Source organism: Manis pentadactyla, chromosome Y (assembly GCF_030020395.1).
Source record: "Manis pentadactyla isolate mManPen7 chromosome Y, mManPen7.hap1, whole genome shotgun sequence".
Lineage (NCBI taxonomy): Eukaryota > Metazoa > Chordata > Mammalia > Pholidota > Manidae > Manis > Manis pentadactyla.
The window spans coordinates 33846192-33871087 of NC_080039.1; the positions used below are offsets into that span (position 1 = coordinate 33846192).

The 24896-nt window shown below is 45.4% G+C and overlaps 1 protein-coding gene across 7 annotated transcripts in view; it reads left to right on the forward strand.

Annotated features, from left to right (window-relative positions):
* The first annotated feature begins 509 nt into the window (after nucleotides 1–509).
* LOC118935962 (neuroligin-4, X-linked) overlaps nucleotides 510–24896 on the forward strand; it is a 236585-nt gene continuing 212198 nt past the window's right edge. For 3 of the 7 annotated variants that reach the window (XM_036932663.2, XM_036932662.2, XM_036932664.2), the window contains exon 1: nucleotides 510–1016. The gene's annotated coding sequence lies outside the window, so the exon portion shown is untranslated. Of the gene's footprint in view, nucleotides 1017–1158; nucleotides 1582–1658; nucleotides 1762–24896 lie in introns of those variants that run through there. The other 4 variants (XM_036932667.2, XM_036932666.2, XM_036932661.2 and 1 more) reach the window with 4 other exon arrangements.

Genomic DNA, 24896 nt, shown 5'->3' on the forward strand with positions numbered 1-24896 from the left:
GCATCCTGTGATGGGGGTCATATCACCCCACTTGCAGTTGGCTGGAGAAATTAAACTCCTGGACCTCGAAAAAGAAAAAGGTGTTTCAAAATCACGGGCCCATCCTGGCAACATGTCCAATATTTTATTCATCAAAACCGTTACCGTATAAGATAATAAACAAATAAAGGCATCAGCCCATCCCCTGGCCATCAAAGAGGTTCTGCGCATTACAGACCTTCATTCCAATCTTGCTGCCTCCCCCACCAAAAAATAAGATTGCGTCCCCCAAGATAGTCACAGTCCCACCCAGATCAGGGACCCATTCATGATCCTGACCACCAGGCACATCTCCACCCTGCTGGCGCTCTTGGAGAGAGTAGGACGTCAAAGGGTTAAAGATGCTTGCAAATACTGTCGCTGCGTCTGCGGGGGAGGCAGGTCCTCGGGACGCTGGTGGTCTGGTGGCTCCGAGAGCCCGGCTCACCTGTTCCACCATCCCTGGCCTCGGAATCTCCCTGTTTCCAGCTGGTTTGCGCTGGAATTAGCTGCTCCTCGGCGTTCGCTTGTAGCTGTGGACGTGGTTTCTGTAGTGATGGGGCCGACTGCGGAGATCCATTGGCTGGTGGCTTTGCAAATTTCATTCAGTTTGGTCCAATAGCAGCGAGGGATCGGGGAGCCGTCGGGAGCTCGCTCTTCAATCTCTCCTTTTCTTGCAGACCCGTCCCTGTGTCTCAGCACAGAGCTCTTATTCAGCCCTCGCTGCGCCCTTCCTGCCCCGGCCGCCCGTGCTTTTTTTTTTTCTTCCCGACCAGAAAGGCGATTTACGCCAGAAACAACGACTTTCTTCCAAACGGCGGTGGTCCTCGCATTCCTTCGCAAGAGCAAATCGAGCTGGGATTCCAGAGAGCCGAGGAGCCTGGGCGAAAAAATACATCCCCCGGAGTCACACAGACTCGCCCGCAGGGCTCCCCAGACAAATCTGCGTGTGCAAAAAGAGCACATTTCCGGCCGAGGAAGCATTTCCACGACTAAAGGTAGGTGCCCTTTTCAGACGGGTCTCCGGGTGCTTTATTTCCTAAGCCTTTGCAAACGGGTTGAGTTGGAGGTGCATCCCAGCAAAAGGGTGGACCAGCCTGACCGCGAACCAGTGCACCCCCCCCCCCGGCCCATCTCCCATTTTTTCCCCCTTTTATTTGAAAATTTGGACAACGCTTCGTGCCATCTGTCGCCCCATTTCTTAGGTGTGGGTGGGCATGTGGACATATGTGTGCGGCGTGTCCTGTGCAAAGCTTCATGCGCGTCTCGACAGAAACTGGATTTTTTTTTTTTTTACCCTTTGCTTAAAAAAAAAAAGAGAGAGAGAGAAAGACCACTGTGGCTTGGTAGCGTTTTGCTGCAATCAGCTCTTTGAAAGGCTCCGGGGCCGGGTGTGATGTGTTTACAAAGTAGCGCTGTCTTACATACAAATAAACAGAAGCGTGTGGAGGGGAAAGGAGGTAAAAAAAAAAAAAAAAAAATCTGCAGTAGAGGGAGAGCAGAGCGCCAGCTGTCTGCACACCCGGGCGGGAGGTGCAGAAGGCTGGGGGACTTCTGGAAAGTGTGAGCAGCCAGGGGCTATTTTTCCTTCCTTCTTCTTTAAGGGATCTGGCAGCTCCCACCTCCTGGGGTGCTTTTTTGGGGGGTTAACCAGAGAGGAAAAAAAGGAAAACAAGCCTGGCTGGGGTTGCATGGGTTGCATTAAGCGGTTTTTCTTTTGCCTCCTTCCTTTGCTGGCCTTGGGTAAGATGACGGCTTCTGTGATGCACGAAAAAACGCACGTGATTGATTAGGACCTGGCTGGGGAGCGCGGGGGAGCGACCCCGGGCGCGCCGGAGACCCCGGGCGGAGGCCGCAGGACGGTAGTTGAGCGCTTTTCCTGCAAAGCTGGGGAGCGGGCTGCAGGCCCCGGGCTCCGTGCGTGCGGGGCGGGAGGGGGGCGGGCCGGGGGCGTCCGGTGCTCTCGCCCCTCCGGGAGCCTTGGGGTCTGGCCTGGACGCCTCCGAGGGGCACGCAGCTGCGCCCGAGCCCCGTCCCCAAGCCGCCCGCTTTGCGGGGGAACCGCAAAAGTTGGTAGCTGCGGGGACAGGCTCCGGGCGCCCCACAGGGTCTCAGGGGGATGCAGACGCCAGCGCTGCGCACAGAGAAGCCCCCGCTCCCGGGATCAGCGCGCACGGAGGGCCGGTGCCTTGGTCCAGGTGGGGCGGGGGCCGGGGACTGTAGGTTGTTGCACGTTCGGAGCACCGCACAGATGGGGGGGCACCCGGGGCCGACACCCCAGCACCCCCCGGCCTCACGGTCCCGCGCTTCCAGGACCCTCTCCCTCCCCCTGCGGGCACCCGGCCGAGCGAGCAGCCCCGGGCTGGGGAGGCCGGGCGGGGGGCCGTGAGGCGGGGAGCCCAGCGGACGCGCTGGGCAGAGCGGGGCTGCGGCCTGCGGGTCGGGGGTGGCGGCGGGGAGGCCACACCTGCGCCCCTGCCCCCCAGCACCCCGACCCCGCGCAGCCCCCGACGCGGCGCCCTTCCTTCCCGGGACGCGGGCGCCGGGGTCACCCCGGGAACTGACGTCCGCTTGTGGGGGGCGAGGGGCGCCCCGGACGTCCGCGCCTCCCTCCCGCCCTTTACCAGCGGCTGGTTTTGGGGTTTGCTTTTTAGCTGCGGGTGTCCTGCCCTCTGCCTCCTTTCTCTGCAAGGTGGGCAGGTGTGGGCGTCTTCTCACGTATTTGGGGGGCCACGAAGCTGCTGGGCAGGGTGGGAGGGGGGCGCGCAGGGCGCCCCCGGAGGTCGGCACCCTGCGGGGGCGCAGGGCGGAGCGCGGGGCCCGCCGACCTCGTCCTGCCATTTGCAGTCAACTTGGGAAATTGGGGGTGAGGGCGGGGGGGGGGGGGGGACAGCGAGCCCAGCAGGGGCTGTGCTTGCGAGCAGAGTCCACAAGGTGGTGGTGTGGCTTCTCCTCTTGGTGGGGTCGTTCTGGTGGGTCCGCGGGGGGGACGCGGCTCTCCGAGCTCCTGTCCTGAGCTGCTGTTGAAGGGATGCGCCTCTGCCGGGGCTGCCACAGCCGGCCCGTGGCAGGGAGATGCTTTCTAGGGGGGAGCTGGGGGCTCAGGCCCCTCTCGGAGCCGCCTTGCCATGATTTGAGGGGCGCAGAGAAAAAGGTAAAGGGGGGAAGAGAGAAGCAAAAGTTTAGGGAGACCTAGTTATCCGGATGATGCAGAATTTCCAGGGTGCGTGGGCGCTCTGCAGGCAGCGTCGTGGCGCCTGCCGGGGGCTCTGTGGGTGGGGGCCCCCTTCAGCCAGAAATCAGCTGACCCGGGTGGAAAGATGGGACTCCCGTCAGAGAACAAAGCACCCTCCGCTAAGAGCCGCACGGTGCCAAGGAGATGCTTAGCCGTCTTGTCGAGGACGGCAGGGCGCAGAAATGATGAGATCGCCCAGGAATATGCACTTTTGTGGGGGCGCATTGAGGAAGTGGAAGATTAGGGCACGCCTTTAGTTGGCTGTGGGAAAGAGGTTCATGGGAATCCTAAAAAAATCCTCAGAATATTTCCCTGTGTGTATAGATGCAGCTCAGTGGGAAGAGTGGCACATGGTTGCATCCATCCCTTATTTGCAGAAACCAAACGTGGATTTTTAAATTTGCCCCCTGTTTATTAGGAGCTTAAGAATTTAACAGAACCTTCTGCAAACGCATATATTTTTTCAGACTAGAAGTATAGTATTCTATTACCCAAGGGCAGGGGATACAGACACAGATATATAGATATTTACCATACATATATAGCAATTTTAAGGAGTATCTTACTTCACATGTAAGACTACCATCAGGGCCAGTTGCATAGCAAGTCAAAAATGACTTCAGCTTTAAATCATTGACTTCAAATGAGACGATTGCTTTTTTGTTTGTTTTTGGAAAATGAGACCCATTTCCAGCAGGGATTTCTTGATAATTGTGTTTTCATAACGATGGCTGTGCTTCAATGTCATATTTAAGGTGTTTTGACATATATTTCTTGGGTGAAGAAATCGTTCCTTATCTTTTTTTTCTGAACAATGCTGAATGTACATCTGGCCTTAAAACCAGCACTGCAGCTGATTTTTACTCAAAACTCAGAACTAAAATGATGTTGGACAGGTGACTGATTGCTCTGTAGGGTGGATAATGCACGAATATGGATGCAAGTATAGATTGCAAGGGTGTAGATTGGAGGGTTATGGAAAATTCTTCTTTTTTTTTTTGGTCCTGGACTGTACACTAAGGATAAGCATATTGATGTTTTTCTTAATTTCTGAACTTTGCCTTTTCATTGCTTTTTCTTTGTGGCAATTTGTCAAAAGCTCCTGGTCTCTACACCAATATGGGTGCACTGATAAGGAGGGGTCTCCTTCAGAACACAGTGCTCAGAACAGGGCTCTGATGGAATCTGGGCCACCACACCAAACCTGGGATGGTTCTCATGCAAGTAAATGCTCAAGTGGATGGGTCCAACCTCAGTGTAACCTTCTTCCTTTTCAATCAGCACGCCGTTATTTTAAGTCTTCATTACGTGGGTGAGGGTTGTCAATAAAGCAACTTGTTGACAGAATTTATTTTATCCACATGAAGTGGTCCGTCCTATCAAAGTATTTGCAGCCCCCTTTTGCCTCAAAGAAAGATAGGCTTTTCTGCCTCAAAGAAACTTCAATTCCAAACATGGTGAAAACCGATTTTAGTATCTGAAAATCAAGTTCAAGGAACAGATGTTTTTGGTCCATCAGCCAGATCGTATTGTTTTCTATAATGCTTTCCACCCTCATCAATACACATTTTATTCCCAAATGAGAAAAAAAAATATGTTTGGACTTTAGTTTAAATGTCACTTGCTCCTTTTTTCCCCCCTCTGGATACAGTATCTTTTTAGAAGAGAGACTTCCTGTTTGACATAATTACGTCAAAGAATGCTAAGACAATCTATGCCTTCTACGTAGTGATAACCACTGATTTCTTAAATGCGTCAGCTACAATTTCAAATCAAATACATACATTTGCCCAGTCCAGGAGAGGAAGTGGAAATCTTGAAAGTGAATCCCACGTGGTTCTAGGCAATTAAGTCATCTGTTGTGCACAGAAACCATTCATAGACCATTCACTCAATGAATATTTTCCAGTTTTGTCATTTTTCTCTAAACAACCTACATTTGGCCTCTTCAAAGCCTGCACTGTTCTCTGCTTAGTGAAAGGCAGGGTGAGAAATCCTCTCTCATTTTCCTTGGGGAGGGGCAGAGTGGCACAAATGAACAGGGGAAAAAAAAAAGTGGTACTGTCTAGAAGTTTCCCATTTGGCAACCCATAGGCTTTGAACAAATACATACGAAAAGGGTTTCTCTCTGCAGTGGTTTTCTTAAACAAAACACGAATCAAAGGCTCATAAAGTCAGCACATGAATGGAAGGTTGGTATTAGAAAAGAAAAGAGCCAGTCTCTTTAGGGCTGTGACCTCAAACATGCAGTGTGATGTCCACCTGTCCCAGCTTGTGTGGCACCCCGAGCTCCACTTGCCTGTGGAAACTGGCCCATCAGGCCCCAGAACGAACCTCTCATCTGCACCAACCCACCCCTCACCCTCCACTCATTCCCAGTAAGAGAAAACAAACCAGAACACAACAAACATAAAATATATAATTGGATGAGGTTTCATGGACCTGATTCCAGAAGGGAAACGAGTAATTGGGGTGCAATTTAGGAAGGACTGGGAAGAATGAGCCCTAAAGACTCATTGGAACATGTCTCAAGGACACAAAATCTGTATTTCAAAAGAGTGTTAGTGAAACGGGTGTGTGCTTTCATTGAAAGGTATGTTATGTCAATAGTGATCTGTCATGGTAACCAAGTGCTAGATTTGGTTCACAATAGGATCTTCTTGGTCTGTGCATGAATATGGGAGATGAATTTGCTTTTGAGAGGCCCGTCCCTGATTGGATGGTGGGCCGTATGTGTTTATTTTATTGTGGTAGGAACATGGAATGTGAGATCTACTCTCAGTGAATTTTGAGTGTATAGTAAGGATTGTTGACGGTAGGATGGGGCCCTGCACATCTCTGGAATCTATTTGTCTTGCTTAACTGCATTATGCAAGTCCGGCCCACTGATTGGTAACTCCCCATTTCCCCTCCTCCACCCTGTCAACCGCCATTCTGCTCTTTGATTCATTGAATTTCACTATTTTAGATTCCCACATACATCAACTCCTCTTCTGTTTTTCTGTTTTTCAAGCTCATTTTTCTGTTTCTGTTTTTGGATGGTTCCTTGTGCATTTTTTTGTGGGGGTGGTGTCTGGGGTGATGGCAGGCAGGCACATACTTTATAAAGTGCACTTCCTTCAAGTGTGGACCTCCATCTGCTATTTTCCTACACAAAGAGGAGACTGGGTTAAAGTTGAGTTACTTGATAAAGTTTCAGATGCTTTAAAGAAAGGATGCGGTTTGCACACAGTGTCATTTTCCATGTTTCCTATTTCAGTATCACCGATGTTTGGTTCAGGGTGGTGGGAAGCATGGGTGTTCCCTTAGCAAGGATCTGTGGTCCCAGAACAATGGGGACATGGAGCAGAGACCATGACCCGTGGAGATCGACTGTCCTTATTGCATCTAAATTTTTCCCACTTAATAGCAGTATAACTATGTTTTCTACATGGGAAAACATAAAAAGCAGTACTTTTTGAGAAAAAACAAATAAAATAGATCATTGTTAACTACTTTTCTATGTCAGATACACCCTCATGGCCTGAAGACGCGGTAACAACTGTTTACACGCAGTGTAATGTGTGCATGTTTACACGCAGACCTATGCTCCTAGGCGCAAATAACACCAAGAGCTATTACTTGCATGCAATGTTTTCCTCAGCCATTGCAACACATTCAATCAAAGCAAAAAACAACGTTCCAGGAAAAACATGATTTTTTGGCCTTAATCATTTTCCTTTTCTTCTCTCCCCATTCACCAGCTGTGAGTGATGTTAAAAAATTCATGATATCAGTTAACCTGTGGTGAGCCTGTGGTCACCCCGCATTTGAGGGTGAAGATGGTCATTGATAACGAGATCTAAACAAGCAGAGATAGATGTTTGGGGGTAAGCGTCCATTTTCTCTAAGTGTCCTTGAGGCTTTCTGTTCTGCTTTGAGTAATATTTTCTAACAAACTATTGACACCCGTGTTAATAACGGTGAAGCATCCATCTGACAGGTGTGCAAAATCCTCCCCTTCCGTGTGCATCAGGGATGTTCCATAGTGCATACTGCAGTGGAGAAATGCACAATTGATACAAAGACTACACGGGGCATTTTCTTTAAAGGGCAAACTCAGACACTTCTATCAGCCTTGTGGGATCCGCAGGCCTTTACTTGTCTCCCTGCCGCGCGAAGTCCGCTGAGATACCGGCCATTGAAGCCTTCTGCATGGTCGAAGGAGCATTGCTTCCCCGCAGGAGTGAGCTGCAGTGTTCACTTCCAGTAAACACCCAGACGCTAGAAAGTCACAAAAGTGGAGATACTCAGAATAGGCTCTTTATGGTGGGGGACCTTCCTTCCTACCGAGCTCCTTTGTATTTATATTCAGCGTGGGTGACTCGCTGGTATTGTCCCTACGGGAATCACTGAGAGACCCCAGCCGGGGGCCACAGCAGACGTGAACCCGTGCAACAGGGTCTCCTGTTTGCAGCCGGGTCAGACTCTGGAAATACGATCACACGTTGCAGACTAATGAGCAGAGGTCCCTGACGCGTCAGTGTGCTGGCATGTGCACACGTGTGGTCTCAGGCTGGGCACAGCCACAGCAGAGATGTTTCTTGCATAAAGTAGTTTTATCAGCTAATTATGCCTAGAAAGCCTATGTTATCTAAAATAGCTACATCTCATTCAAATGTATATGTGTGTCTATATGATGACTACTATATTGTATGTATGTACATTTATACAGTTGTAGTTAATGTATAATTTATGTAATTGATGAAGAAAGCCTTCATTATCTAAACTTGCTGTATTTTAAAATCCATTGGAAAGCTGTTATATATGTAGTAAAATTCATTTAGATATATAATGTGTTATGTAGGTATATATGTAGTATATAATCGTATGTAAATATATAACCTTTATAATAAGCTAATAGAAATAAGTAAGTTAATTTAGACCTACATTATATATAGATAATAGATGAATGATATACAGATATAATGTGTTATGTATATATAATTATGTATTATATATTCTTACATAAATTTATAACATAATAAATAAGCTATTAGAAATAGGTAAGTTAATTTAAACCTATGTTATATATAGACAATCGATGGATGATATACAGATAGGTATAATGAGTTATGCATATATAATTATATATAATCTTATATAAATATATAACATAATGAGGTACTAGAAGGACATAATTTAATTTAAGCTGAATTCTGCATAGGTAACAGATGGTTGAGACATAGACAAATATACAGATAGATAGTACATAGACACCTGTACATTTTCTCTAAGAAACTGTTCAGTGTGGTAAGTAGATTTCCAGGCTGGTCCACAGTATCTGCATTTCATTGTCCTCAGAAACGACAGCGTCACACTCCAGTTTAGTTGGCGAGCTGTCCCTGTTACTGTGGCGACAGGCAGACTGTGGTACTCACGGACACCTCACCGATGCTGAGTGTGCTTTGGGAACCAGTCGGGAAATGTCATGTCAGGTGGGAATGTGTGTCAAGTCACGTCTTTCCTGCCTGGATGGGTAGGCAACTCCTCTGCTAGAACACAAAACCCCGTGCCTATAGGAGGTGGTGTGGAGCTCTGGGGAAGGACAGCCCAGTGCATCAGTGACATCCCCGGATGGCGGGGAGGTGTAATGATGGCACTCAGGTCTACGCGTCATGTGCCCAGTGGGGGATAGATTCTGTTGGCTAGGTCTCTTGGGTTGCCTTCCTCAAAATGCAGAAAACCAACACGATAGGCTCAGGAACAGAGAGCTTCTTAGCATTGGCCAGAAAGAAATTTGGTGGCTAAGGGTATTGTTTTCCTTTCTGGAAAGCAGTTTCTCTCTCCAGCAGGAATTTGCTATTTGCGTCCCTTCTTTATCCATCGCTTTTATTGAGAATCTGCTATATGCCACTCACAGCCTCGAATATGTCTTTAATGCCGATACATGGACATGAACTAGGCTTGTACCTTCTCTCCAAAACCCCTTATGTGTGAATGTTGATTAGAAAGTTGTTAAGGTGCTTAGTTCATGTGTGTATCACTCCTTCTCTTTTGGGGGGGTTTGTATTAAGGATTCCTTCCTTCTTTGCCTTCTCCCCTCCTTTCGATCTGACTTGACCCTAAAAGAGCAAAGCAAAAATCTCACTAGGTAGAGGAATGAATGAGGTAGGGAAGAGCAGTGAAAAAAAAGGCAAAGAAGAATTTCCATGACACTGTAGTAGAATTCTTCACATACCATATGTGCATAACGGCTTATATTTTAAGAAGTTGTCAAACCCTGTATTTGTAAAACATTCATTTTCCTTTTTAGTTAATCATATGAGTAAATACATAGATAAGACAGATAACTAAAAAAAGGTTAGTTTGACTCAACAAGGAATTAAGTGCTCATGACATAGGTCTTTTTTTTTTATTAAAAACATTCTACTCGAACTAGCCTCATTCAGGAGTGACCATTCCCCATGGTCTTTCTAAAAATCAATGGGCAGCAGATATTTCAGTATTTGGAAGGCATGAGCCATACCTTGAATTCTAGTGTATCTGAGTCTCAAAGATGGTAAAATCGCAGAGAATTGTCTCAAACACCACCCCCCTCGGGTAATCTGTTTTTCAACCATTTAGGATATGTTAGATTCATGAAAAACCTTGAAAATAGATAAGGTTTCTCATGCTGGTAAGCTGGGATTGTTTAAATATGGAGTGTAGTTGGCATTGTCTCTGAGGAAAATTCTTCATGGTGATGTATTAAACAAATATGAAAATAAGATAGCCACTGATGGGAGGGGCTCCAGACCAGGTCCTTTTGGAGACTGCCACGCAGCACACACCCCCTCTTGAATTTTACACTGAAAATGGACACATGAAGAACTTGAGAAACCCCACACTCATGGATTCTTTGTAATATTACTCCATTTACATAACTATAGTCACAGGACCAGCTGAGAATACAAACACTATTTTATTATCTTTACATGCAGAACATGTGCATTATATGTTACCATGATTACATGCAGGATTCGTGCATTATATTTTATTGGCACAGGGCAGAGAGGGAACAGAGTTTAAGGTTACTTGAACGTGTCTAAATTGCAATGCTAATCTGGAGAAACAAATTTATTGCTACTTATTTTTCCTTTATTTATTCAACATTTGTCAAGGGCTAAGAAACAGGCATATGAGGACTGCGTTGTCTGTCCTATATTATCCATAGGACAGTAGATAATAAAAAAAATGGATAATTTTTTTGAAGAAGTAAAAAAAATATGTGCTTGTCAAGAGGTAGGCACAATAAAACATGAACCAAACTCTTATAAATCAGAAAAAGAAGTTTTATATCAGAATCTCCCTTCTGGTATGTGTGTGTGTGTGTCCAATGTTCAATGTTAAGGAAAAGGACAGCTTAATTCAACATTCATGAATCTTCTTTAAACAGCTAAGGGGAAAATCATCAGCTCCATTTAGCTCAATTAGTTAGTTCACTTGATCATTTTCAGATGGACCTGATACCATATTCAGTTTTAGCCTCCTTAGCAGGACTAGTTAGTTAGTAGAACAGAGACGCAGCTGTTGGGTGAGGCCGGGGAGATCAGCAGGACCGTGGGGAAATGGGGTTACCTGTCCTAGGAGATGCCCGAGTCGGCACCTGTGGCCCGGCCTCAGGCCAGCAGGCCAGGTGTGTCTGCGGCAGAAACGGCGGCAATGTGGGTACACGTTTGTGACTCAACTCACGTGCCAGGTTACTCACTGTGCATAACTGGGTGAGTTTACATCAGGGCAAAGGAAACTCCTTGGAATTAATTTTATAGAACCAGATCTTCAAAAAGTAGATATTTTGAAAGTGGAAGACAAATACAGAAAAACTCCCAGAAGGTAAAAACCTTGCTTTGGGGCTGATCTTCCTCCCTCACCTACCCTGAGGGTCAGGGCGAGCAGCTGACACGCAAGCCCAGCTGGAGAGGCGGGAGGGACGCACCTGCACCTTTGCCATAAAGTGGCCTAAACCAGTAAAGCAGATGCAGGGAGAACATGCACCAGGTCCACGTGGATGAAGAGCAGTTAAATGTGCAGAGGAAGGAGGGGCGGTCGGCCCCTTTCCACCCAGTTTGGCTTCCCATGGTTTCAGTGAGCCGGGTCCCCAGCACAAGGGGACCTGCTTCCTGGAGGCAGATGCCCCTCCTGCCACAGGCTCAGAGGTCACGAGCAGCCTGCTATCCGCCCTGTGCCCGCCTCACACCAGCCCCCCGTGCAGGCATTTCATCTTCTCACATCATCCAGGAGGAAGGGTGAGTGCCCCATAGAAAGGTATTTTGAGAAAGAGAGACCACAGTCACCTAACTTTGCTTGCAGTGTATCGCTATCTTGTGTCTATTTATTATTGGTTATTGTTGTTCATCTGTTTGCCTAATTTATAAATTAAACTTTCATAGTTGTGAAAGAACAGAGAGAACATGGTATACGTAGGGTTCCCTGCTATCCGTGGCTGCAGACATCCACTGTGGGGGGCTTGGAACATGTCCCCCTGTGGAGATAAGGGGTGTCACTGTATAAAGCAGGGACACAAAAGTGGTAAAGCAGAAAACGGGAGAAATCAGAATTTCTCACCACACAAAACAAACATCACTGAAAGCAACCAGAGGCACCCACCTCTCAGTGGGGCAATTGTGGACAGTGCAAAAATGGTTCCATTAAACTGTTTAAGAAAAGATGGAAGATAGTCATAATTGGGAATGTGGGAAAAATATCATCTCAGCAAAAATCTTCCAACAATTGAGGTTCATAGTAGAAATGCGACAGTAACATATTCTGGAGATAAAATCATAGTTCACACATTGCTTTGCTAAAAATTTGTACTAAGGTGTGTTATGATGATTTCATCTGCCTTGACAATATCACAGAAATGCCCACCAGTTTATGGGGTAAGTATATGGATTGAATGTCTCCCTTTGATGCATAACAAGAATGAGTTATTATGCGTTACCAAAATTGCATAAATGACCCATGTGCATTTCTTTCACAATAAAATGTATCATGGCATTTAATCTGGTTACATCCAAATAAAAAAAAAAGTTTAGTTCAATGAATACATGTACTGATATTTTATATGTATATAGTATATATATGTAAAACCAACATATATATATATATATATATATAACCAACATGTGTACTGGTATTTTATATACATAGTATATATATGTGTATATAAAACCAATATACATGTAATATATATAGAGAGAACCAGCACATATACTGATATTTTATATATGAATATGTAAATGAAATATAAAATATTAAAATCAGTATATTGGAAATATATAAATCAGTATATATGAAATTGATGCATGTGTTTATATCATTTAGATAAATGATATGTATGTGGTTATATAGGAAATATACACATACATTTTTTCCACACATACAAATAATGAACTCTTTTTTGGGAAACACCTTCTTGAAGATTTTTAAAAGACAATAATTACTCTGCATCGTGTAACACCACAACAGAATCGGTGGAAAATTCAATATATTATTTATACTGGCAAAACCCAACTGTTGCAATTGTGCTGCTCACTCATTCCAAGAGAATGTGTTCCCTCTTCTCTCTTGGAAACGCAGCTCAAGGCTGAGAAAACCAGAAAGGGAGCGAGGAGGCAATGCTACGGGTAGCTTCAAACTCTAGTTCCCCTGCTCCAAACAGGCTGTTTGATTTACAGAAACCTCCGCACAGCATCTACAGGGTTTTCTGGGGCATTCCTGGAGCGTGGCTCTGAGCCCAGGGGCGTTTTGACCCACCCAGGTTTCTAGGTTTTGCAGGTGTTGAAACTACTTCTCTGGTTCTGTGTCAACTTACCAGTTGGTGGCCTCTCGCCAGAGGGAATTAGCCCGGCAGCTGGTGTAAAGAGTGTTGATAGCTCGCTGTGGCCGAGCAAGCAGGCGGCTGGCCTTGGTCCTGCGGCCCCGGGACTCTCTCCCCGAGCAGCTCAGGATGGAAGACAGCTTCTCTTTCCTGCTCCTCCGAGCCTCATCTGCTCTGCTCTCTCTCCAAACCTATTGCACAGGAAGCACAGATCTCCTTAAATCTAAAACAGTGTTCAAGTACATCTCATCTTTGCCTGTCTCAGTTTTATCGGTGTTCTCATTTTTAAAAACAAATTTTCATTTAAAATAGTCCTAGACTTACAAAAGACAATGGTAAAGACCCTACAGAAAGCGCCTGTTCCCTGCCCCCCACACAGTTACCATTGTGTATTAACATGGGGCACCTGTCATAATTAAGAAACCCGCACCAGTGCCTTCTTATTAACTAAGCCCCAGACCTGATGAGAATTTCAACGGAGTTTACTGAATGCTTAGGTTTCCCCCATTGCGTTTACCTGTCATGTTTTCTTAGACTCTGTGTGAGTTTCACGACCTTGTTCACGACTTTCATAGTTTTGTGATATCATGCGTGACGTCCCCCCACTGGCGTTTGCTGTTTCAGACTGAGATTCGTGCAGACCCTGAGCTAAGTTGCCCTTCCATCGTCAGTATGGAGGGCACATGCTCTCCGCATGACCTTCCCCGCTCATGTTGACCTTGATCACCGAGCTGATTTGTCTGCTCTTTTTGCGAGGTTTCTCCACTGTGACGTTACAGGGCCCCTCACCTTCCCATGACCTGTTCTTTGGAAGCAAGTCACTTTAACTGCACTCAAGATGGGGAGGAGGGAGAGTTCAGCTCCCCGTCACCATCTTGGGTGGAGTAGTATTGACATTAGTTACTGAGAATTTCTCTGTAAGGAAGCTGTGTCCCGTGTCCATCAGGCATTTGCATCTGTATGGACACTGGATATATAGTGTATACTTCCAGGGCTGCATTGTAGTCAAATCCAAAGCGGCATGATCCCCTGACTGTGTTACTTATGTTACTTTGTTGCAATGGTTTGGGCCCCCAAAGGTCTTTGTATTTGGATAGCTGGTCAATGAGTCGGCTCCACCACCAAGAGCCCCTTGAGGAAATGTCCCTTCCAGGGTTGGACCTAGGAGGAGGACTGTGCTTGAAAGGGGTGGGGCAGCAGGGGAGACTTGCATGTCACACTCAGGAGTCTTGATTGGCTCAGTCAGCTCTGCTCACCCTGCCGGCTCAGGGGTGCTCAGCTTCCAAAAATACTACCTTCCCGCAGGAGACCTCAGTGGACCAGCCAAGGTCACAGTGTCCTTCATGGTGCTTCATGCACTAATTTGCAACCTTCCCATGCAGAAAGCCAGATGCCCATACCAGAGCTTGAGGGTGGTGGTGGTGAGGGGTGTCATTCCTCCCCACAACCCATCCTAGTATTTTTTGATAAATAGGTATAAAGTCAAGGGAACATGTTAATGACCACAGACTCCCCCTGGAGGAAGCCAAATTTTTTGGATGCCCATGTGTTGGGGCTGCGTGCATCTTTTCACAATGATCAATCGTTTAAAAAGTGATCTCATTCTCTTAACATTACAGCATGGATTTTGATATAAAATTTTAATATGCACATAGCTGGTCCTCCCTTAAGTGTATCTTAAGAAGCATTTGTTTTTGAATTCTGGTAACTGGGTTTATTTTATGAATAAGTCATATAAGCACACTGAAGCCTCTTCAAGGAACTTTAAAAAAAAAGGACCATGTTTTCCTTGCACAGAATGAATGAGGGGTAGTATAGAAAATATAAGAGTTTGGAAAAAATATACAAAAATCAGTCTTCATTCCGTAAGTCAGTGGTTAAACTCAATAATTGATGTAATTTCTACGTGTAATTTTCTGAATATTTTAAATATAGATGCTAGTTACCTGTACATGCATATTCCATCTACATGCATATTCCATCTCCATCACTTTGATAACTGTATCACTCTTTATGCCATAACAGTATCGTATCTATAACTCTACCTGTATCATGTCATTCCTGTCTGTAGCTGAATTATGTCCATATCTGTATTTCTATCTATATCCATAGCTTGCTTTATGTGCATGTTTATGTCTATAGCTATGCCATTGTGGACTTAACATTTCCCACAACATTATTATAGCAAAGCCACTTTAGGATTATGACAGATCTTCATAAGCATTATTTCTCACAGTCAATTCTTTCAGAAGTGTGTGATGTAATCATTCTTTATTTATGGACATTTAGGGTATCTACACAGTTGTGTTCCTATTTTTGAATCCCTCCACGTTCTTTATTGTAGGAACATGACTTGTTTTGTATATTTTTGTATGCTGCTTTTTAGGTATCTTTTGCAAAAGAGCTTTTGTATGTACTTGAGGTCTTATGGAATATTTTTCTACTGACAATTTCAATCACATGCAAAAAAAGAAAAGAAAGAAAGAAAGTGGAGTAGGGAGCTCATGTAAGCCTCGCCCAGCTTCCACAGTTATGAATGCGTATAGTCTAATCTTTCATATTTAACCTCACCCCTGACGCTTTTCTCATGGTACCACGTAATTCATCTGAGGCTACCTCAGCATATTGCTCTAAAATGAAAGAACCGTTTTTGTACACAGCCACTGTATCTTTACCACACCTTCGATTATCAACAGTTCCCCAATATCAACACGGCCCAAAACCATAAAAGTCAAAAACGACTTTTTAATAGTTGCTCACTCCACAAAGTCCAGGCATCGCAGCAGCTGAATTTCCTTTTCAATTTCTTCTCCTCAGTTTTTCTCTCTCTCTCTCTCTACTTCCTTTTCTTTTCATGCAAATTCTTGTTGAAAGAACTGCTGTTTTTTTTTTTATTCTGTATGGAAGTAGGTTGTAGATTCAGCAAAATGTAGTACTCCAGTTATTTTTAGCAGAAGCGGGAGTGTTCTCTGTAATACCCAGTCTCTGTGACCTACTCCTTAGGGAGCAAGCCTGCAGGACTGAAGTCGGGGTTCTCCCCAGGTGGAAAGCCGCTCACGTGTCCTCGTGTGTGTGGGGACCTCACCCCGCTGACGGGACCCCATTTTCTGGTACCCCGCCGACTCACAGTACTGAGGAGACGCACAGAGAGAGAGGGCTGGAAGGTAGCCTTTATTCCAACATTAAACACATGCACAAAATTGCAGTTTTCTCCCTCTAGCAGCTCACCCTTCACCCGAGGATGTCAGTTTGTTTGAAGCCCATGCTGTATATCCTAATTAGAAAGATGACCATTAAGCACAGCAACCTAATCTATAGAATGAATGGTTGGCCATTGTCCTTATGCTAATAAAAGTATGCCCTATTTCATTTACCTTTTTCCCAGTTTGATTGAGAAATCATCAACATGCATGACTGTGTAAGTTTAAGGTGTACAGCGTGATGGTTTGATTTGCATACATGGTGACAGGATTACCACAGTAGGTTTACGGATATCCGTCATCTTGTATAGATGCAACAAAAAGAAACGGGAAAACATCCTCCCTGTGTTGAGGATTTTACTCTTCCTACTCTTAGGATTTACTCTTGCAGAACTGCCCTCTGCATCATACAGTCTTCATTATAGTCCCCACAATCACATCGCATCCCAACGTATTTATCTTATAACTGGAAGCTTGTACTCTTGACCACCTTTCTCCGATCCCCTCTCCCTGGCCACCATGTATGTGATCTCTTTATCAGTGAGTTGGGCATATTTTTTTTTATATAACTAGATTCCACCTGTAAGTTCATATAGCATTTGTCCTTCTCTGTCTGACTTATCTCATTTAGCATAATGCCTGCAGGGTCCATCTATGTTGTTGCAAATGGTAGAGGTCCCTCTCCTTTTTCATGGCTGAATAATATTCCATATTCTCTATCCTATTCATTTGTTGATGGACCATTGGGTTGGCTATTGTGAGTAATGCTGTAGTGAACACGGGGTGCATGTCTCTTCAAGATAGTGATTTTGTTTTCTTTGCATATATTCCCACAAGTGCAATTGCTGGCTCATATGGCACTTTGCATTCCTAATGTCTGAGAAACCTCCTTGCTGTTTTCCATGGTGGCTGACCAGTTTACATTCCTACCATAGAGCTGACCATTGTAAATAAGTCTCATTTAAGACAGCTTAGGGACAGACAAGTGGCTATAGAAGATGGCTTGTCATCACTATTGGTTTATTTCACACTCCCACCCCCAACTTTACTGAGATAAAATTGGCATAGAACAATGGATAAGTCTAAAGTGTACAACATGCTCTGATAACACTTGTTTATTTTGATATAATCACACCATTGCATTAGCTAACACCTCCATCACATGGCCTAATTACCATTTCTTCTATCGTGAAGAGAGCATTTAAGATTTAGTCTCGACAGTTTTGCAATGTATAATTGTTAGCTTATAATTGCAATGTTGTGCCTTACATCCCAGGACCTGTTCATCCACTAACTAAAGTTTGTACCCAACATCTTCCCCTCCCCTTCCCTCCCCTCAGCCCCTGGGGACCACCTTTTACCCTCCGTATCTACATTTATTTCATCTTTCAGCGCCATAATATAGACTCTTGGGGTAAATAGCCAAGTATTGGAAAGAAAGGATACAGATTAGACATTTAACTTGTAGAACAAAATAAAAGAAGTGACTTATCAGCCTTTAAAAAGAACAGTCTTGCTATAAGTAGTAAGGTAGGTCCCACACATTTATATGTTTGTCTCTGTGTATATGCTTGATAAGTCCAAATGCTGTAACATAGATGAGCGATATTAAATTATAATTAGATCAGTGGAATCTATTACAAAAAGATGCATTAGACAGTTTTGCAAGCAAAGTGCTGTATGATATTTAAAATGTGACTTGATTTACTCAGGTATTTTGAGAGATGCATCTCTCCTACGAAGCAGGAGTTACTAACCTCGGCACTATCCGTATTGGGTGTGGACAACTGTGTTTTAGGTGACTGCCCTTGGCAGTATCTCTGGCCTCAAGCCTCTCGGGGCCAGGAGTATATATCTGTCTCCAGCTGTGATACCCAAAAACATCTCCAGATGTTACCACTTGTCCCCTGGGGGATAAGATTCGTGGCACTTAAGAATCTCTCTTATAAAATGAGGTGTACCTATGCCAGCTTTTACACAGGGAATTTCATTGTCTTTGGGATTCTCTGAGCCCCTTTTGTGTGCTGGGCATGGCCAGGAAAATTGAGCAAACAGCAAGGAGAGATGGGAACCGTTCATTTTGGAAGCTCCTTTTGAGAATCAAATTCACGGATTTTATCAGTTGTAATGAGAATTAGGTTGATGTTTGGAGATAGTCATTATAATGCATTTTATCAGAAAGGAAGATGGAATCGATTTATGTAAGTGAAAGCTTTAGAGAAAATGAAAAGAGAAAGGCTAACAGAAAAATCCTCGATAAGTATCTTTCAGAACAAAGTGCAGAAGCAAATGCAGCTAGCTTATCTAAAATTGGGCAAAATCACGTTGCAAATGAAACACAGTCAGTGGGAAGACCGTATTTGAACATTTGATGCACAGAATAGGATTTACAGTTCTACAGATGTGCGCCAACCGCTGAGGGTTGTCAGTCATTTAGAAGTTAGTAACATCCACGCAAATCCTAGAAATCTGCCGTACCGGAATTAAAGATTCATTGAAAATGCTGTTATGTTTTCCAAACTGTTGCACTGATGGATTGCAATTAGGTTCTCCAACAAAATACAAAGTCTTAATAGTATGTGAGTAATACAAGTAATACAAGATGGATTTCTGCGGGAAAGAATGTATTTTTAAGAGCTGTATTATTCACCTCAGAGACTTGGAATTAATATAACTAACCCCAAAGTGTGCTATGTAAAGATTTGTCATGACTTCCTAATAAGGTATTTTGTATTATCAGTTCAAATCTCGTAATAAATGGGCACCTTTTGCATTTTTTTATGATAAAAGCGTTATGCAAAAGCAGTGGTTTTTATTCATAAAGTAATAACAAAATAGCAATATATTGCTAGGCTTCTCTTGACGTGCTAACAGCTCCATACATAGTTCCTAAAAGTCTAATTAATGCACAATAATTAATAAGAGTTTAATTCTGTAAATCAAACAGTGGAAATGTATGCAATTTTTTTTCCTCTACATATTTCTTAAGTATTTATGTTTGCTACAAGGAATGTCATCCCATTGTCTTCATTTCATAGTTCATACATATAAATGTTTGACTTTTTCTGGTCTACATTTTTAAAGCATTGGTTCTATTTTTGAAATGTTGATGCCACAGCTCAACTATTCAAACTAACAAGTGGCATGGACTTAAGATAAGTTTTCACTCCACCAGGAAGGAGGCGAGGAGGCTGGGCTCCAGTGTGGTATCACAGAAAAGGAAAAGTCAGTCTATCATACAATTATTGCAAACAGCATTTGATGTATGTGTGCAAATTGCTCCCACACACCGTTTCGCTCATTGCCCTCCCTTGTCTGGTGAGTGTGTTCCTGAATGTGAATTCTGCAGGTAGTACTTGTTCTGGCCTCATTGTTTAGCAGGATGCAAATGTGCGCAGGGAGCAAGGTGGTTCTGCATGATGATAAAATACGTGCTCAAGAGCAAACGCAGCTGCCTAGACCCCCAATGTTCTACCTCCACCATTTCAAATTCCAAATTAGTGCGTGTGTGTGAGCGAGAGAGCAATTTTCTCATTGTGTTCTTCTGCAGGCTTAACGGTGGACACTAAGGGAGAAACACAGAGAGTCCAGCCATTTCATTTTACAGATAAACCGAGTGCATTGGCTTGACTTGCGTCCCCCTAAAAGATGTGAGGAAGTCCTGACCCCTAGCACCACAGAATGCGATTTACTTGGAAACAGGTCTTTTAATGAGGTCAGTAAAGTGGGTCGTGACCCAGTGGACAGCTGTCCTTCCAAGGGGAGGCAGCGCCGCAGGGAGACACAGCCCATGTAATGGGAAGACAGAGAGAAGGTGCACACGCACGGGGAGAAGGCAGCACTGTGACGGTGGGCACGGGGCCTGCGGCATGGAGCTACGTGCCAAGAGGTGGCCAGCATTGCCAGCAGCCACGGGAAGCCACAGTGACAAAGAACGACTGCCCTGGGGACTTCAGAGGGAGTCTGGCCCTATGGACACCTTGATTTGGAACTCCTGGACTCCAGAGCCATGATGAGGGAATGAATTGCTCTTTCCAAGCATCCCTTGTGGCCCTAGGAATCTTACACACCAAGACCCACAGCTCTGTGTAGGTCTGATCTGAAGGGCAGCAGTCAGTGGGGTGCAGCAGGGTGAAGGCGGATCTCCCCCCAGCCTGGTGCCTGTTCTCGGCCTCCCCCTGTTCCTCCCGTACATTCTGGCTGGCGGTGGGCTAGAGGGCCAGGTGCTGGGTACATGTATCTTCCACCATCTCCTCTGTTTCACCAGATTTTGAGAGCTGCCACTGCCAAATGTCACAGCATCCAGACATTCTGGGTGGGGAGCGGGGGTCCCCTTTTAAATTACAGTCTTTTGAAGAGAACCAGTGGGGTGTCACACTCCTCAACTGTAAACTGAGTGGGTTGGCCCAATTTCCAGCTCTAATTCTGCATGATTCCAGAGCCATGATCATTGTAATTAAGACTCTTGACTTGAATACAGCTCATTTTAAACCATGATTAGTGATACAACACGCTCCATGTATTTTCTGAATAAACTTCATTGTGACCCGGTTAGATGCCGGGTACAAATTGGGAGGAGGGGTTTTGCAACTAGAAATGGTGTGATCGAAAACAAATTCAGAGGTATTGACATATCTAATGACATCTAGACCATCAAAAGTCTGGCTGGATCGCAAAAGCACCATGCAGCATTCATGTTAGATAAATCTCAGTTGCACTAAATTTAAATATGGCAGGTGGGCGCCGTTCATCGTATTGCGCCTTTGCCTCTGTCTGCCGGGTCTCACGCTTAGGGAACTGTGAACCGCAATCCTGGTTTTCTCCAGCGTATTTTGCAAATTTGGAACTCATGGATGGTATGCCATTAAGCAGAAGTACCCACCTTCGGGCCCTGCCCCTGCTAATAAGGGCTAGGAGGCACAGAAGTCCAGTTATTTACACCTTCTATCATTTTCCTGAGGAGGTATTTCTCGCCTTTCCTGAAGTGGCTGAATGGGATGTCTCTCATCTCCCAGTCGGTGAGAATGTTAGAACCTTTCAAAACTGCATCATGTTTCAGGGATGGAGCAATGAGTGTCCGTTGCCTGGCAGGCCCTGGACTCCCCACGGGGGTGGGTAAGGAGGAGACACAGGCTTGCTCGTGGAGTACGGGGTTCAGTGGATGATGAAGGCACTGCTCCAGTGAGGACATAAGTGCATGTGGCATCATTCCTGTGATAAGGGAGGCACCGTCAGTTATATACAGGGGTGCTGAGGACATGAGCAGCTGTAACAGGGGATGCTGCATTCAGATCGGGTCCTTGGGAGGTCTTCCTAAGGAATTGAGAGACCTGCCAGTCGGGAGGGTGTTGAAATAACCTTACAGAAATGGTAGACTGAAAGGTATGGGTTTCAGAGCTGGTGCTGGAGAACCCAGTGGATGTGAATTGCTGGTCCCCAGCCAGTAAGAGTTTCTGTGTCATCACATCCAAGATGGGACCCCAGTCAGACCCAACGTGAGTGTGCTCTTACTGGTGTAGGGGTCGCACCCTGAGAACCGTTGTATTCGCGTCTTTTCAGGCTCTATTTCCACACACAACCTGTTTAATTTTTTTTTACTTCCATCTCCTATTTCAGCCCTTCCCATTGGGAGGTGACTCTCCCTCTGGATTTCATGGTTTTCTCCTGGCATTGAGTCTCGCTCTACTGATGTACATGTTATCTTTATGTTTTTTGGTTCCTGGTCAGTCCAAGCCTGTGCATATTTATCAGGCATCTACCATGTGCTGTGGAGTGTCAGGGATGTAAAGATTAATAACAGCCACCATAAAAACCCATTGATATGCTGGACATTATTCCTCCGTGGCCTCCAAATGCTTGGCTCATAATTCAAAACACTATGGAGTAACTTGAAGGCAGCAGATGGTTCCCCATTTCAGGGATCCACGGGCACATTTTCCCTCAAACAAAAGTCTCGGAATTCCAGGCTGCATGGCACCGTTCTGTCTTCAGAGATTGAGGAAGCATGCATGCCTTCTTCAGTCATTTGGTGATCCATGTATTCACAGCTTATTTTCAGAAGGTCACCACGCAAGATACTATAAAACACCGATAAGGTGCAACCCCTGATCCCAGTGAGAATACGGTCCCAGTAGAGAGTCACAAAGTGATCAATTAAATAGGACATCACATTGTATGCACTTCAAACAGTTCACAAGGAGAGTCATCACACAGACCCCGGGAATATGGAATCTTATTTTCCACTAGAATCTTACTTTCCACTCTCATCACTTGAGATAGGTCATTATTTGTCTTTCACTGCATAAAAAATTACCCCCAACAAAGCTTAAAACTGCAAATAGTCACTATCTCGTACATTTTCTGGAGGTCGGGAACTCAAGAGTCAGCTAGCTGGGTACTTCTGGTGCAGGGTGTCATGGTGTTGACCAGTTGTAGACCAGGGTGGCAATGTGATGTGGGTCCTGGAGAATCACCCTTATGTGTGCATTAATGGGGGGGCTTCAGTTCTTGTGACACGGACCACTTCCCCAGGCTAGTCACACTGTGTCAGCAACTGGCTTTCCCGAGAGTGGGTGAGGAGAAAAGAGGAGGAGAGATACCCTAAAGCCATAGTCTTGTATACCTTGATCTTGGAGGTGCACATCAGTTTTACTGTGTGTTATGGGCCACACAGCCCCAACCTGGCACATTTGGAAGGGGGTCAGCAGGAGGGTGTTAGGACAGGGCGGTAAGGACCGTTGAGGCCATGTTGGAAGTGAGGTTATCACGGAAGCTTTTGCAAAGGAGGTGGCTTCTGGTCTGTGCTTTAGGTGGACAGGATTTCATCGGAGGGCAAGGAGTGTGAGTAAGCCATGCACATGGCCATTGTTGAGTGGATGGATCGGTTGAGGGCTGTTGGTGCTTGTGGGTGATTCTGCCTGATTGAACTGAAATCGTAGCTTTTTAGGGCGTGAAGACGCACAGTACAGCCAACCCTTATTATCCCACAGGCTGTGGGGAAGCTTTGGTAGGGATTTTGCAGAACCGAATCATTTATGGAATGTCAGTTCTGTGGTGGCAAATAGGTGCAGGCAGGTGGTCATGGAGATAGATATTGAGGGCACGGGGCTGATGGTGCCCATTGAGAGCTCGTGATAGAGAGGGCGTGGAACTCCTGAGATGCCCTGGAAAGATGGCATTCTCGGCACCTGTTGGATAGCAAACAAAACAATGACGCAGCTATCAGAAGGTGGGGGTATGTTTGGGGGAGTTTAAGGGAACTGAGAGCCTTCAGAAGTTGGGTTGGGGAGGTCACCATTATCAGACGCTGCATAGATCGGAGTGTGACACAGAACATGTTGCTTTCTGGTGATTACAAAGTCATGGATGGACTCGGAAAGAGTATTTTTCAACCCTCCATGTTCTCTCATTTATCGTGTTTTTCTCTCTGAATCTGTTCTGACGTATCCGTTATCAAGACCTTCTGAACCCTTCTAGTCATCTTTCCAAAAAACTGTTCATGTCCTAACGCACGGTTCCTTAAGAGAAGGAACTCTTCATAAAGAACACGTCTTTATTTACTCTCGTGTTCTTCTGATTTCTTGACCGACAGTGCCCTGGACCCCTTCCATGGACCAGCTGAGCCCTCCACAGAGCCTGCCTAACTCTATGCTCAGGAGACCCACGTGTGTCTATTTTCTGCTTGGAATTCTCTCTCAAGCTCCATAGCGAACCTGTCCTTACAGTTGCCTTTTGGACACTTCTGCCTGGGTGCTGTGCCCCAGACTCAAATTCAGCCTGTGCAGAATTGGCCCATCCTTTGTCTTGCCACATTTGCTCCATTCTATGCATTCGGTTCTCCCATGACTGGCATCTTCTGCCTGCAGGCCCCCACCTTCCTGTGTTTCTCCTTTACCAACACAGTCAGCAATACATCCTATCACCAGATATGTGGGCTCCCCCCCACCCCCCACCAAGCCATTCCAGCTGGGTGTCCTATAACTCACTTTAATCTGACACTTAACTGGAGGTAGTGCCGACCCCACAGGTTAAGGACACAGTCTCACAATTCTGCCCTCCCCCAAACCTCAGGTACAAATTGCAAGTAACACACACAACTTCCCTCCGACTTGGCCACCCATCAGAGGATCCCACGACCTCTCCTTGGATTTCGTCACCTGCTGGAATAGCTCTCAAAACTCAAGCAAACGTTTACTTAATGTTTTCTGGTTTATTTTATAATTAAAGATACGATCAAGGATACCCATGAATAGCCAGATGAAGGGCTACAAACAGTGAGGTCTGGGAGGGTAGGAGCCCTAGGAAGGAGCTTCTGTGCCCATGTAGTTGGAGGGCACCACCCGTCTGGCATGAAGATGTGTTCACCAACCTGGGAGCTCCCTGAACTCTGTGCTTGTGGGATTTTATGGAGGCTTCACCATGTAGGCAAGACCCATAATTAGCTTCATCTCCAGCCGCCTCTTCTGTTTCCAGAGGATAGATGGTTGGGGCTCCAAGGTCCAGGCTTCTGATCATGGCCTCGCCTTTCTGCTGACCGGCTGCCACCCAGAGTCACCTCATTGGAACAATGAGCCTCCTGTCACCCAGGAAGTTGCAAGGGATT